Here is a 13,222-nt window from a genome sequence, read left to right on the forward strand (position 1 = left end):
AGTTCCATAACACTTCACATCGGCTAATGTCGCAGCTTTACAAGGCTGTTGCCATTGCACACTTCGGAATCCTTTTAGGCTAAGCGTAGGCTTCACTGAAGAAAGTTACAATAAATGTTCATTTCTTTAGCTCAGCCCCAAATAGTCATTTACAGAGGTTGTCAGGGATTCCCCAAATCCTAACTCTTTTAGGATCTTTCATGAATCCTACAGAACTATGCAAGGAAGGGCATCTTTGGCACTTAAATAAATTGTGCTGTGTTGGTTCTGCAGCCCTCAGCTCAAACCACCAGGACCCAGCATGCAACTATAACACCAAAATAGCACCCAAAATACACATGGTGGTGAGGCTTCCAGAAATTATTTCTGTGGCCATTACGACAGAGGTTGTTCAGGGACAGAACTGTTCCTTTAGGTAATTACATTCCCAGGGCTACATGGTGCCTGTCAAACTTTTTTTTTCAACCCCTACCTCACAGGTTAGCTTTGTGGATCATTATGAAATAAATGTCATCCTGATGGCAGTTTTCTTAGTCACTCTCAAATGCAGAAAACATAACAAGCTGTAGCTCATCTGAACTTGAACATAAACAAGTTATCACTACAAAGAAACACAAAAGATTGCACCCTGACTGCTTACTGCATATGGGTGACTTCCCTGTCACAGACATTGACCTTTATCAACTGGGATGTGCAGCGAAGCTAGCCGTCTCCCTGGATGGTGTCACAGCTGCAGGCAGAGCAGTAAAGGCCCTAGAGCATCCTGAATGAGCAGTCCCAGATGTGTCCTTCTCTCCCAAACTTGGTTCTGGCAAAATTCCCACTATTCCAGAAAGGAAATGCAGTATTCTCATCTTTTCCTGTGATGCTCTATGTAAAGCTTGGAAAGGCAGGAGGATGGTAGTTCATAATTAATTTTCCACATCAACTGCTGGCCACCCTCTTCTTCCTCTCTGCTAGGCTGCAAATTGCCAGTGGATAGTTTTCCAAGAGTAGACATGACACAGAGCAAGAAGCATCAGATTATTATTATTTAATACTTTATAGTGTGGGCTAGCCAAAGGGGTAACCAAGCTGAGGTGCAGTGAGAGCAGTACCAAAGAGAAGACAGACCTTCCTGAAGCTGCTTAACATCCAAGAGATGCAAAAATGAAAGGGAGAGAAAAACAGGATGAGGAGAGGGAGACAGACAGGTGAAGGCTGAAAGCAAACAGTGAAATGTCTTCTCAGAAGGTGGCACCCACCTGGATTTCAAGCCAGGCAATTTCAAAATGTCTGCAGCCCCTACACCAAACAAATCCCCCTTCTCCACCCCAGCATAAGTCTGCCTCTATGGCAGGCTCGCAGGATGTCAAGCAGCAGGTTTTACAGGACAACGGGCCCTGGGAGAGAGCTGCTTCATTCTCTTCAGAGAAAGAAGCTTTACTTGGTTCAGACTTTGCTTAGTATTTATCACTTCTCAGTATTCAAACCTCTCAATGACTAGAGTACAAAATAATTACAAGTAGATATTCAGTCCTTGCAAAAGAAAGTTCTCTGAAAGAAAATAAGCGCGCCGTCCCTGTGCTCTCTGAAGCAACACTCAAGCTTCACAGTCCAGAAGGCAGAGCACCAAGCTGACAGTCCAGGAACGAACCCATCTGCATGACTTTGGACAGATCCATTGACTTCTCAGTATTTCAAGAGTACAGGACTACTCTATGACTGTTCCATGACCGATATCTTAAGAGCTCCATGTTAGCTTTGGAGCTTCTTATTTTCTTTCAGAAATTCACTTCAGTTCTGCTGGTGATAACAGTTTTTTAATTCACTTTGTACCAAGATGTTTGCTATCAGAAATTCTGCTTTGATATATGTCAGGTTGATAGATTCAATAAAAGCCCTATCAAGATAAGCCGGGTATATAGGGTTGCAGAAGTGTTGTCATCAACGTAACTGGTAAGTTAACAGTGAGACTGCTGATCTTGCAACATGCAAAACACAATAGCCATTAGATTTTCTCACCCTGGCAAAATAGTTCAGAGAAACACTAGAAAACATTTTCATGAATATTACTCATACAAACAAGCTCAGTCTACTTTACTGATGTACCATGTACTTACTGATGAAAAACACATGTAAGAAGTGATCCTGCATGCAGTCCTATTTTCTTAAGACTTTGGTATGCAAAAATTCAGTCAAGAAGAATATAGAGTTCATTCAATAAAAGGTTTGAACTTAACTTTGGGAATTAAGCAGACATCCCTGGACACTCCGATTAAACTTTTACTTCCTAATGCAGGAGGAGAATTTTATTAACAGATTTTCAGATACAGCCAGTGGACCTGCACCTCTCATCAAGGCATTGGAAAGTCACATTAAGCTCTTATTTTTGACATCCAAACTTAAAGGCATGTAAAATCAGTTTGCTTCTGATTTAACAAATGAAGCCAGGCAAAAAGCAAGAAAGGTTTGAAGAGAGAAGCAGTAACTTTTTATCAGACCACCTAATATAGGGAGAGACAAAAGGACACCTGCCCCCTGTTCTGCTTTAGGTCAAGAAGGGCTGGCACATACAGGTGATACCCTCTCTCCATAGAAAGCTTGCTTTACCTATATCAGCCCATCACAGTTGCAGCACTATCTCTGCACTGTCCTTAGCACAAAGAGGTTTTTTTAACTTGGGAGGATTCCCAGAACATTTGGGAATGGTAAAAAATGTGACGCTGAGATTAAACTTTTCAAAAATACAAATAAAATTACAGCTTAAACAAAGCAAAGGGAAAAGTCCCAAAGCAACTCATCTGAAAAAGGCAAATTACCTTGGGGATTTATGCCCATGTAATGAAGACAATTAATTACTATGAGATCTATAAAACACATTAAATGAACAAAGATTTTTTTTCACTTCTACTTGCAAGACAAAATTTATTAACTATGTTTAATGGCTACTTAAAACTTTTTTCTGATATATTTATTAAATGTGCTTTTTCAGCAGAACATAGAGTTTTAATAACCGGATTCTACTAATGTAAAAATGAGCAATTTAAGAAAAAATACTACTACTCATGTTATCTACAGTTCAATTAAAAATAATGCCTTACACAATAAGATTACCATCACCACAGTCACGTAAGTGCAGTTAAAAGGAAACCAACTTGTCTCACATAAGCAAACAACGTTATGTTGCACAGATTAACGTGCTTAGATAAACATTATTTGGACATATGTTGCCCTTTCCAGCAGAAATACAGAGCCAGAGGTGTTGCGTTTAAAATTCGGGTCTTGATGTCTTTTGGTGTTACTGCAATCACTTAACTGAAACCCCTCTATGGGGAGCGAGACACATACAAAGAACTGATCCAGATCAGACTGGGGGCCTCGATCAAGGAGATCCATGTCCAGTTCTGTGCTTTGTCCTGTAGGCTCTCCAGCAACTCAGCCAAGGCTACCTTCATGCCTCCAGCTGTGCACATCAAATGCACGCATTGCACTTATGATACCACGCAAATTTGAGATTGATCGATGCTGACTCCTTAGAAGTGACCTAAAAGTGACTGTGTTCCTTAGTCTCTATCCGTAAAACGGGGACAAGCAGCACTTCTCTGTGATACAACGGTGTCATGAGAATAGATAAATTAAAGATGCTGCTGGTCAGTTATGTCAGTAAGGTTGCATGAGCCCTCAAGACAAAGAGAAAGGGTAAAAACGGATCTCAGCTAGTTGATTGAACAACAGTAGCATTGCCAACTCTTGAAATGTCAGCATGAGCTTCTCAATCTGCAATGTTTTCCTTAAAGATCAAGAGTTGCCATAAATATCTGAAATATCGTTCATTACATAAGAAGCAAGATTTTAGCTCTGATGGTCACAAAAAGTAAGAAAATACAACCAAAGCTCAGCCTAGAGTCTAATGCCTAAACACTAATTATGTGTAAACCAGTCGTGTGGGAAACGCTCTTTCTCCTCCACAGCTGTGAAGTCCTGCACAACCTCCACCTCAGATTAATACTTGCAGGGCAGCCTGAGCCACGCTGCACGGGTTGCAGACTGCCCCAGGAGGGCAGGACATGGGTGATCGCAGGCGCAGCATGGGAATCACAACCACAACCATTCTGGCCTTGCAAAACTCAATCTGCCCAGATTTTGGGGGGTTGGTACCATTGCTGTCATAATAAGGGGCAAAGAGATTATTCTTTGAATAAGCTGATATGTCTTTGTTATATTTCCCAGCCCATCCTATTAACATTATTCTTAGTATGGATCAATGCTAGAAAGGCAGCAGCCAGGACATTACAGTTCTCTTTTAGTTTGTGTCCCCCCTCCCTTCATGCTGCAATGGCACAAAAATCAGTCAACAATCACCCAAACCTGGTAACAGAGCCCTACACTTGCAAATGGCAAGACAACCAGCAAAGCACACACACTCCTAGCAAGGAAGATACACTCTTAGCAGGGAAGATTTACACGCTTTCACTTCCAGATCTCAAACAGAAACACAGAATAAAACAAGCTTTGTGATTTCTACCTCATAACAGTGTAGAATATTTCTGCACATGAGTCAAGAAGTCCTCTTGATTATGAAATACTCCTCCTAGAGCCTTCCCCTCTAGGTATTACAATCACAAGAGCAGCAGCTTGGAACTAAACAAAATGAAAGATGGTAACAAAAGCCTGAGTGGTGTTTAACAACCTCTCTGTCTAGAAACTAGGGGCTGCTGAAGCAGACAAACAAACAGAGCGAGTACTGCAACGATTTCAATGACAGGACCGTCCTGTCCCTGACACAGGCATTCTTTTTTTAAAACATCTGGGAAAATTAATAGCATATGCCATGGTTGGAAGAAATCTGTCCTGACCCTCAACATCTACATGTTGAGCACTTGAAGCTATTCCCACCAACTTCCCCTACAATCAAGGAGATAGGCAGGTGCCTCCAGAAGCCATTCTACAGCAGACCTGCGAGATGTCCAGCCCAAATTTCCTCCTAGAAATGCCTCTCTACCTTCACTGACTACTCAGGGAGCTTAATGAAAAGCTTAGATACCTAAAATACAGACAGCTAATCTAAGCAGGAAGGTTCCCATCTGCTATGACATTGTGTGACTGCGCACAGGAATGGAGGTGCCCAGAGCACGGCAGACCATGCCACCGAGCGCCCGGTGCAGCCTGGGACGTGGCAGTACTGGTCTCTGCCTAACACCGCTCTGTCACCCCAGCCCATCCTCACCATTTCACTGGTGCAACAACATCACGCAGAGACAGCTCTGCCGCAAGCAGAGCTCAGGAACAGGTAACTCTGTCTTCTCCTGTTGTCCACAGCAGTTGTGGGCTCTTCGCTGCCACCTGCTAGCATGTCCCATGGCTCTAATTGCAACAGCTAAAGTCTACTTAAGAAAGTGCACTGTGGTGTATATAATCCCCCGGTTTCCTGGCAGTGCAGAAGCTGCCAAGTCCCTCTAGTCTGCAAGGAGCTCAGCCCTTTGCCTGCCTCCCCAGAGCCGCTGCTAACGAGCCGTGCTGGGTGCCCAACGCCTCCTGCAGAACTGTGCTGAAGCACGTGGATTTGATCCCACGATTTGAAGAAAAAACACTACTGGTGCAGCTGCACCAAAAAAAGCAGAAGAATAAATGCACACTCTCCTGGATGCCTCATGCTTTCTTAGAGACCTTTAAGTAAGTCTTAGCTCTTGGGTTTTTTTTTTCCTTAACACCATGCATGGGTGTTATATTGCTGCTGCATTTTTCTCAACAAGATTCTACTGCTGGTTCAATAATGAAAAGAAGTCAATACACGTGTTAAATAAAAAGAATAGCATCATCTGACATCATTCTACTGAGACCTGGGAACTAATACTTTAACATTCATTTTTTAAAAGCAAACTTTCCCTCCACAGAAATAACCTGGCCTACATAAAAGAAGCTGTAGTATCAAAGGCAACATTACTGTAAATGCATCTCACAGCAGAGGCTTTTTCCACAATGTGTTCCTCAAGTCCTGATCCTCAACTTCTTGTTAAAGATGTGTTGCATATTTTCTTACACAAAACCAAGGAAATACTTCTGTGTGATAAGAGAACCTCCACGCATGCAAAAATTGTAAGTGCCACACAACAAAGGGAGAACATAAGATCATGCAAGAAATCAGTATTTTTCCTGTCCTTGGCAAATAACGAGAATATACAAAGCACTAAGGAATGCGCAAGGCTGTATTACAAATTGGTTACTTTAACTTTATTTTTTTCCTCTCTGACCCTCTGAAATGCGGTCATTAGTGAAATACAACAAGTGGGACTTTCAAAATGCAGATGCCTATCAACAAGTCTACATCAACAACAGCAAAACACCACCATCAATGAGCATTTTATTCAATAAAACACTTGATATAAACATGTACCCTCTCAAGCCTGAGGCTTTAAAAACACTTCACACTTGATGAATGCTATCCAGACCCAGAAAGAGCAAAGGTTATTTACTGAGGCAGTACAAGTATGGCATGTACATAGCAATAAACATGAAGGCTGGTAATTTTTCTATTTTCTCCATATGCAGAAGTTCAGAAAATAGCAAAAAGACAAAAGCAGAGGCAAAATCACATACCTTAGCAAACCTGATAGTTCTGAATGTCGGACACAACTCGTTTCAGAGCAACATTGGTGTGAGAGTAAGATCCTCAGGAGGCCACCAAAGCCAATTCCTTTCTAAGCTCCCCAGAGGCTCCAGCTCACCCTTGTCCTTGTCCCTGTCCCTGAGGAAGATGCAGTGTCCTCCAGTACTTTACAGTCTCAGCTGCAAAAGATGCTGTTCAGAAAATGAAAAGAGGAGAAGGTGTGGCATTAAATTCTAGGGTCAGTTGTTTGGCAGATTCAGAGCAGAACATAAGACGACATTTGATAGGAATGAAATGTCAAGCCAGGACACAGAGTCTGTGACAATCCATCATACGTGGCACCTTCTGAGGGCAATCTTTGAATTCAAGAACTGTGGTGCAAAGCTGTTCCTGCTTTACAATGCTTTAACAGTGTCCCTACACCAGGAAATGAATGCCAGCCTGGCTGCATTTTACTCCAGTGTGAGATCATACTAAGAAAGTAAGTAGTGCACTGCTCCCCAGGGAATATTTTAATTCATTATGGCATTTCTGCAAAATAACAGGGCTTTCATATTAAAAGCATAGACATAGCCTCAGTCTTAATACTTTGCACTCTTAAAACGGCCCTCATTTAGGGAATTCAAAGCTGCTAAGCAAGCAATTACATTAGGCCTTATGGCTAATGGGAAGCGTTGACTGCCACCCAATATTCAACGACAGGTTCCTGAAGTTCAATCTCTAAATCAGTTGTTAGAGACAGGTAAATGGCCTGAGGCTTTCCGGGAGGGTGGGAGTTGTGTACCACCATGTTTCAAGCTCTCGCTAACACAGCTGGCCATGCTCAGTTTCCCGCTGAGGTGCTGCAGCACAGACACAGGGGCCTCACGGCAGGCACCCGCGTAAGGAACCAACTACCTGGCCACCATGCCACAGAGCACCTTCTCCCAGCACAGCCAGGCCTGAGCACCGGCCAGGTGACACACAGATGCACACGAGGTGGACACCGTCCTTGAACCTCTTCTCACAGAGCCCTTGCGTAATGAATCACACACAGCAGCCATGAAGGCAGTAGGATTCTAACTTTTGTCTAGAAACACAAAAAGAGCAGAGGGGAAAAAAAAATGATACGCAGACATATTTATTCCTTAGAGGTCTCCTATACAGAAGAAAGCCGGTGGCAGTCTAAATACCACAAAATCCCATTACAGCTTTACAGATCCATGAGCAGGTTGAAGTTATCTGGAAAACCTGGTTAGCTTTTGGGCTTGCAAGAAGGAAGACTTCAGTAATCAGTGTGTAAAACTATCCATACCACAAGTTATATCGCTTTTTTTTTCCCCCTCTGTTTTTACCAAAAGTCTGCATAGCAATCACAGTCACCACAGACCAGAATAACCAAATATATTCACTCTCTTTAGCACGAATCACTTCACTGGACCTTACATCAGTGGTTAATGCTATGTATCATGCCTACGGGCTCCACAAGTGGACTGCTTGTGAGATATGAACAGCAGGCGTTACGATGGCAGAGCCCATGCTTACATTTCTTGGCATATGTTTGCTTGCATGGTGAGGTGACCTGAGGAGGTAGAGAGACAGCATTTTTCCTGTTTCAGACCCCTGCATCTCTTGGACTCAGACATGAAGGACAAAAGTAGACCTTTATAGTTGGTATCCTCTTCCATCCTAACCATAATGCCTTTCATTTCAAATGGCAGATGAAAAATCAGACTGCCAACTGAAATGGCTGCTGAGTGACTTATGGGTACAGGAACGGCTAATGCTGCAGTAGTTTGATCTGCAGGCAGAAGCAAGACCTAATTCTACTGCTTTTAAGGGATTTCTATCTCTGGGGACCAGAGTTACGATTACTTTTTCATTTTTCCTCTTAAAATTGCAATGCAAAAAGAAAAAAGTGAGGAAGGAAATCAGTTCTACATTTTTGTGTATTAGCTATAGCATCAATTGAGCTGAAGAGCAGAAGGAACAGTAATGGGACTAGACCATCATTTCAAGCTGAGTGTAGGATCCTGGTCTAAGGTTGGAAAAGATATGTTTTTGAAAGCTTCTATTTAGTACAGCTCGTCTATGCTTATCTGAAGCAAATCTCTTTGGTAAGGAGAAGCAGGCGCATTGCCCTAATACGCTGCCAGACATGCACTCTGAGTTCCTGTACTGTCTGAATTCCTGCACTGCTGGGTGGATCATAAATTACAGCACAGGCAGGAGAGTGCACTTTCAGCTCTTGGCGAAGACAAAAAAAAACCTCCCTCACTACTAACCACTACCATTACGGGAACGAGAGCACAGCAGCAGTGAGCTGGAAAATGCTGCTGCAAATCCCACCCAAGCAGTCGCCTGAGCCAGACTCTGAAGAAAGGAGCAATCCTTCCCACTCTCCATGTGTGGACATGGAGGGGAAAACAATAAAATGGAAGGACTGGGCACCATTTCCCTCGCTCCGGTACATGTGCTCATCGTGGACTTCCTCCAACCCCAGGTACAAGGTAATTAAACGCAACCTGTGGCCAGGGTTCCTGTAAGCAGCAATATGCAAAAGCTCCAGCCTGAATGCAGCATGCTTCCTCTGTCCTCAGATGATGTGCATCACACAAATATGGAGGGATGCAGGCAAGAAAACCGGTCCTATTCGGCAATATAATAAGATAAAAGGATACTGGAAAGTAATGCAAAAAAGCCCTGATAAGCTATAATTGGAGTTGGCTGAGAACTTTCCAGGAAAAAAAAAAGGATTTCTGCCATTCCAGTCCAGTTCCCCAAACCTGAAAGATTTTGCAATAAACCCTTCATGTTCAGTGAACTTCTGAGTTGGTGGTCAGTGTCCTAGCAGGCAACAGGAAAGTCTCCCTCTCATTCGAGCCCATCATACAGTTCTTCAGATGCTCCACAGATCACCTCAGCTTTGGGTGGCTCTAAGCAGTAGCTGCTCTGGACACCAGGAACACACCAGCGGATGGTAGTCTGCACAGAGTCACCGCTGGAGGCCAGAGCCCTGGCACAGTCCAATATCCCAAGAGCACTGAGCAAAAATGTTCATTAGTCTGCAGCTGCTGTAGTTTCCAGGGACTTTGCTTTGAAGATAATATGTGAATGATTCTAACCCAAAATATATTTTATGTATTTATACACATAAACGTCTATAGACATAGCAGCTGGTAAGAAGCTCAAAGGAGATTATGGAGAACCTGGCATTGCTCCTATTTGAAACAAAACCAAGTCTGAACATACAGAAATGCCCCATGTACTAGAAATTCCACAATTTCAGAATATACAATGGAGAATGCTCAGTCCTACTCTGATAAAAAGCATGAACTATACAAGGTAACTATACATGTTACATGTAACAAACCCCAACAAATATTAAGTTCAAAGACAGCACTTCCATCTCAAGATGTCCTCAAACCACAAATCACTGAAGACTGGGAGAATACCTCAAAGGAAGCCTTGCTATACCTTTACCCTGTTCTTACATTATTCTTTAGGCATCTGTTATCGATGACTGTCAGGCAGAGGATACCAGCTGGCTGCATCTTTATTTGACCCAATACAGTCAGTTTGCATCCTGGTGCCATACAGCTCAAGATGCAGCTTGGTCCTTGTGGCTAGTAATGACCATATTAGTGAGTATCTGTAAGTTTATACCGGGCAAAAAGACATATCTAGAAACTGAACAGCATACTTGCAAGCACATGTTGCCATATAGTAGGAATTCACATGAGTATCAGTCTTGTCAAAAATTAAACCTACCTAACTGCAATTGAAGAAATTAGTTGGGCATAGAAATGATTCATTATTTAAGGGGTCTGGTGACTTAGAAATAATTGAAACCATATTTCCTTGCTTAAACATTAAAGTTCTTTTATTTTTACTGCAAGTATGGCCACTGAGAAATCAAAACTCTGTCTGTGATGCGTGTTTGTGTGCACACACGCAGACAAGTACAACACGCTGTAAGTACGGGACAGAGATCCTAGAGCGTGCTCTGAACACAGCAGGGGATTAGCGGGTATAACTTTGAATTAAACTTTGGGCATGAGCCCCCATACAGCTGAGTAAGCAACGGCTGCTACATTTTACCATATGCTCAGGATTGAGCCATTGGTTTTTTTAAGCGTGCTTTAGGATAGTGTGGCTTGAAAGGATCCCATCACCCTCATCAGCTTCAGCCAAAAGGAAGGTATTCAACTACCTCGGCGGATGCTCCTGACTTCTCATGGCTCAGATCCTAAGTGCGATTGGCACATTTTATAGGATTTGTTTCTCTGTTCCTGCTGCGTCAAGGAAGCTGTAGGATCAACCGCTCATCCCGCCAACTCCATCTCTGGTAAAGATCTTACATCAATTTAGTGTAAAGGTGACACCACAGAACAGGAGAATAAAGTGAGACTTTGAATTCCTCCTTCCAGAAGGCTAATGTTAAAATATTGGTAGCGATGCAACTTTGGCACCTTTCCAACTGTAACATTTAGAGCATTGCCCACAACTGTGTCCCAGACATACTTTGTCATTCACAATAGCTGAGTAAAAAACATAAATAAAACAGAGGTCGTCAGCAATACTGACAGTCAGCTGTTTGGAGGCTTTTCTCCTTCCCTGCCAACAAAACAAATAGTGGAAGCAGCACTGCAAGTCAAGTGAAAATGTCCATGATTAGGAAATTTGGTGGAGGCCAGGGTCTGATGGACTTACTCAGGAAATTTATTCAATTAAAGAATGCAAGGTAATAACAAAATGGAGAATACATCACCTGATAGGAATATAATGGAATATTATGATATTGCTGAACTTTTTTTTTTTTTTTGTCATTTAAGTGCAATTCAAGAGTGTCCAGGAAAAAGGAAGTAAGAGCAGTAGCTAACCATACTTGTTTTATGAACTGTTCCCATCACAATAGTACTAATGTTATGCTATGCAGTACAAAAGTACGATTAGTGCCTTATCAGATTACAAAATGCTAACACACTGCACGTCTTGTTGCTGCTGCATAAGAGTAAATAATTTCTGAAAATGAAACCCAAGACATACAGTGGAAATATTTCCAATTTGAAATAAAACGTGCATCTCAAAGACAAGAACTTACATTAGCAAAGGCTGCTTCGCAAGTCCAAAAGTATTAAGTTGCTAGGGGGTTGAACTGCCTAGCTACTATCACTGAGTTATACTATAAACTATTATTACTATTACTACTACTATTACAGTCCAGTTACACTATAAAATAAGCTCTCCTGGGCCCCCAATGTAGGAAAGTGCTTGCAGTCATAGACATCTGCCCTTGTTCTGCAGCTCTTTGGCGAGATTATTGTTTCTTCTGTCAGTTCAATTGAAAGTAATGATAAAGTTATGGCAATGCATATGTCCTTGTCAAATAGTGATTTCAAAGAGACGGAAGCACATTCTTGAGGGGAAAAAAAAGTGAAAGCTTAACTGATTTTCTGAATGTCGGACAGAGTGAGGATCAAACAGCTTGCACTTAACTGGCCAGCTCTTCAAAATAATGGAATAAGGAAATAAACCCAGTTCTTCCAAAAACAGCTGACAGGTTTATATCAGAGGCAGCTGCATGATACAACCTTTGCTGATATGATAATATCTAACTGGATTTCCTCTTACTCAAACTTAAAATGGGAATGTAACTAGAAAAGAATCATGTCACTCATCTTAGGATCACAGTTAAACTACAAGCCTAATTTTCATGATGACGATGGTATAGGATTTAGGACAGCTGAGTCCTTAATTCATTGACATGCCAAAGTCAGTGCATTTCTTTTCCTTTATCCCATTTTCCACTAAGCCAGGGAGAGACTTTTAGTGGCAGGTGGGCAGATTATCTCCTTTCCAACCACCTCTCTCCTTCTTTGGCTCACATAACCACTCTCCTCTTCCAGGCTGTTTCCAGGAGGCAGCCTTCACTCTGCAACCAGAGAGGCAGGGGTGGGCTCCGCTGCGAAAAGCTCAGCGGCCCCAAGGGAAACAAAATTTGTCAATATATGTTGCAATCTAGAAGAAATTATGTTAATGTGCAAAAATGTTATTTTTGGCTCCACTCCAAGGTAAACTTCCACATGGGCGAGGTAAGCATTTACCGCTGCTGCTGCCTCAGTGCCCAGGCAGAGCTTTCCAAGTTTTTTGCCTGTGGTGGGGTCAATCTGTCCATGCAGACGCAGCCTCCGACAGTCAGGGCTCATTCACAGATGTCCACGAGCAGAGGTGGCTCTGCCTGCATGGCAAAGCGGTGGGGGATAGCCAGTGAATTAAACGCCACCAGAACCAGAGGACTAGGCAAGATTCAAGCAACCTGCCTTCTTCTTCTTTTACTATTAAAAAAACCCAACTGCCTTGAAACACAAATGCAGAGATTCTTCTGGGATATATTTTCTATTCTGTAATTCAGTTATATTCCAGGATGAGGAACGCTTTTATTACTAGAAGGTTCAATACCTTTGGATCTCTTTTCCACAGCTGATACCATATAAGTGGATCATATTACAGGATCAGGGCATTAAAGCATAAGCCTTTTATAAACATACTGTATTTCTCTTACTCTATATCAAAGATATTAGCTTGACCACTATTAACTTTAATCTCATTTGAACTCAATGCACTTGTATTTTGTGACCGAAAACTGAGGAA

General features: G+C 42.3%; 1 protein-coding gene across 12 annotated transcripts in view; it reads right to left on the reverse strand.

Annotated features, from left to right (window-relative positions):
* Positions 1–13,222, reverse strand: part of SGCD (sarcoglycan delta) — a 400,728-nt gene that overhangs the window by 224,745 nt on the left and 162,761 nt on the right. For 9 of the 12 annotated variants that reach the window (XR_010885637.1, XM_067304856.1, XM_013953712.2 and 6 more), the window contains one exon: positions 6,580–6,780. The exons of the other annotated variants lie outside the window; for them this stretch is intronic. The gene's annotated coding sequence lies outside the window, so the exon portion shown is untranslated. The remainder of the gene's footprint in view (positions 1–6,579; positions 6,781–13,222) is intronic. 12 annotated transcript variants of the gene reach the window in all.

Source organism: Apteryx mantelli, chromosome 14 (genome assembly GCF_036417845.1).
Source record: "Apteryx mantelli isolate bAptMan1 chromosome 14, bAptMan1.hap1, whole genome shotgun sequence".
In the NCBI taxonomy this organism is placed as follows: Eukaryota; Metazoa; Chordata; class Aves; order Apterygiformes; family Apterygidae; genus Apteryx; species Apteryx mantelli.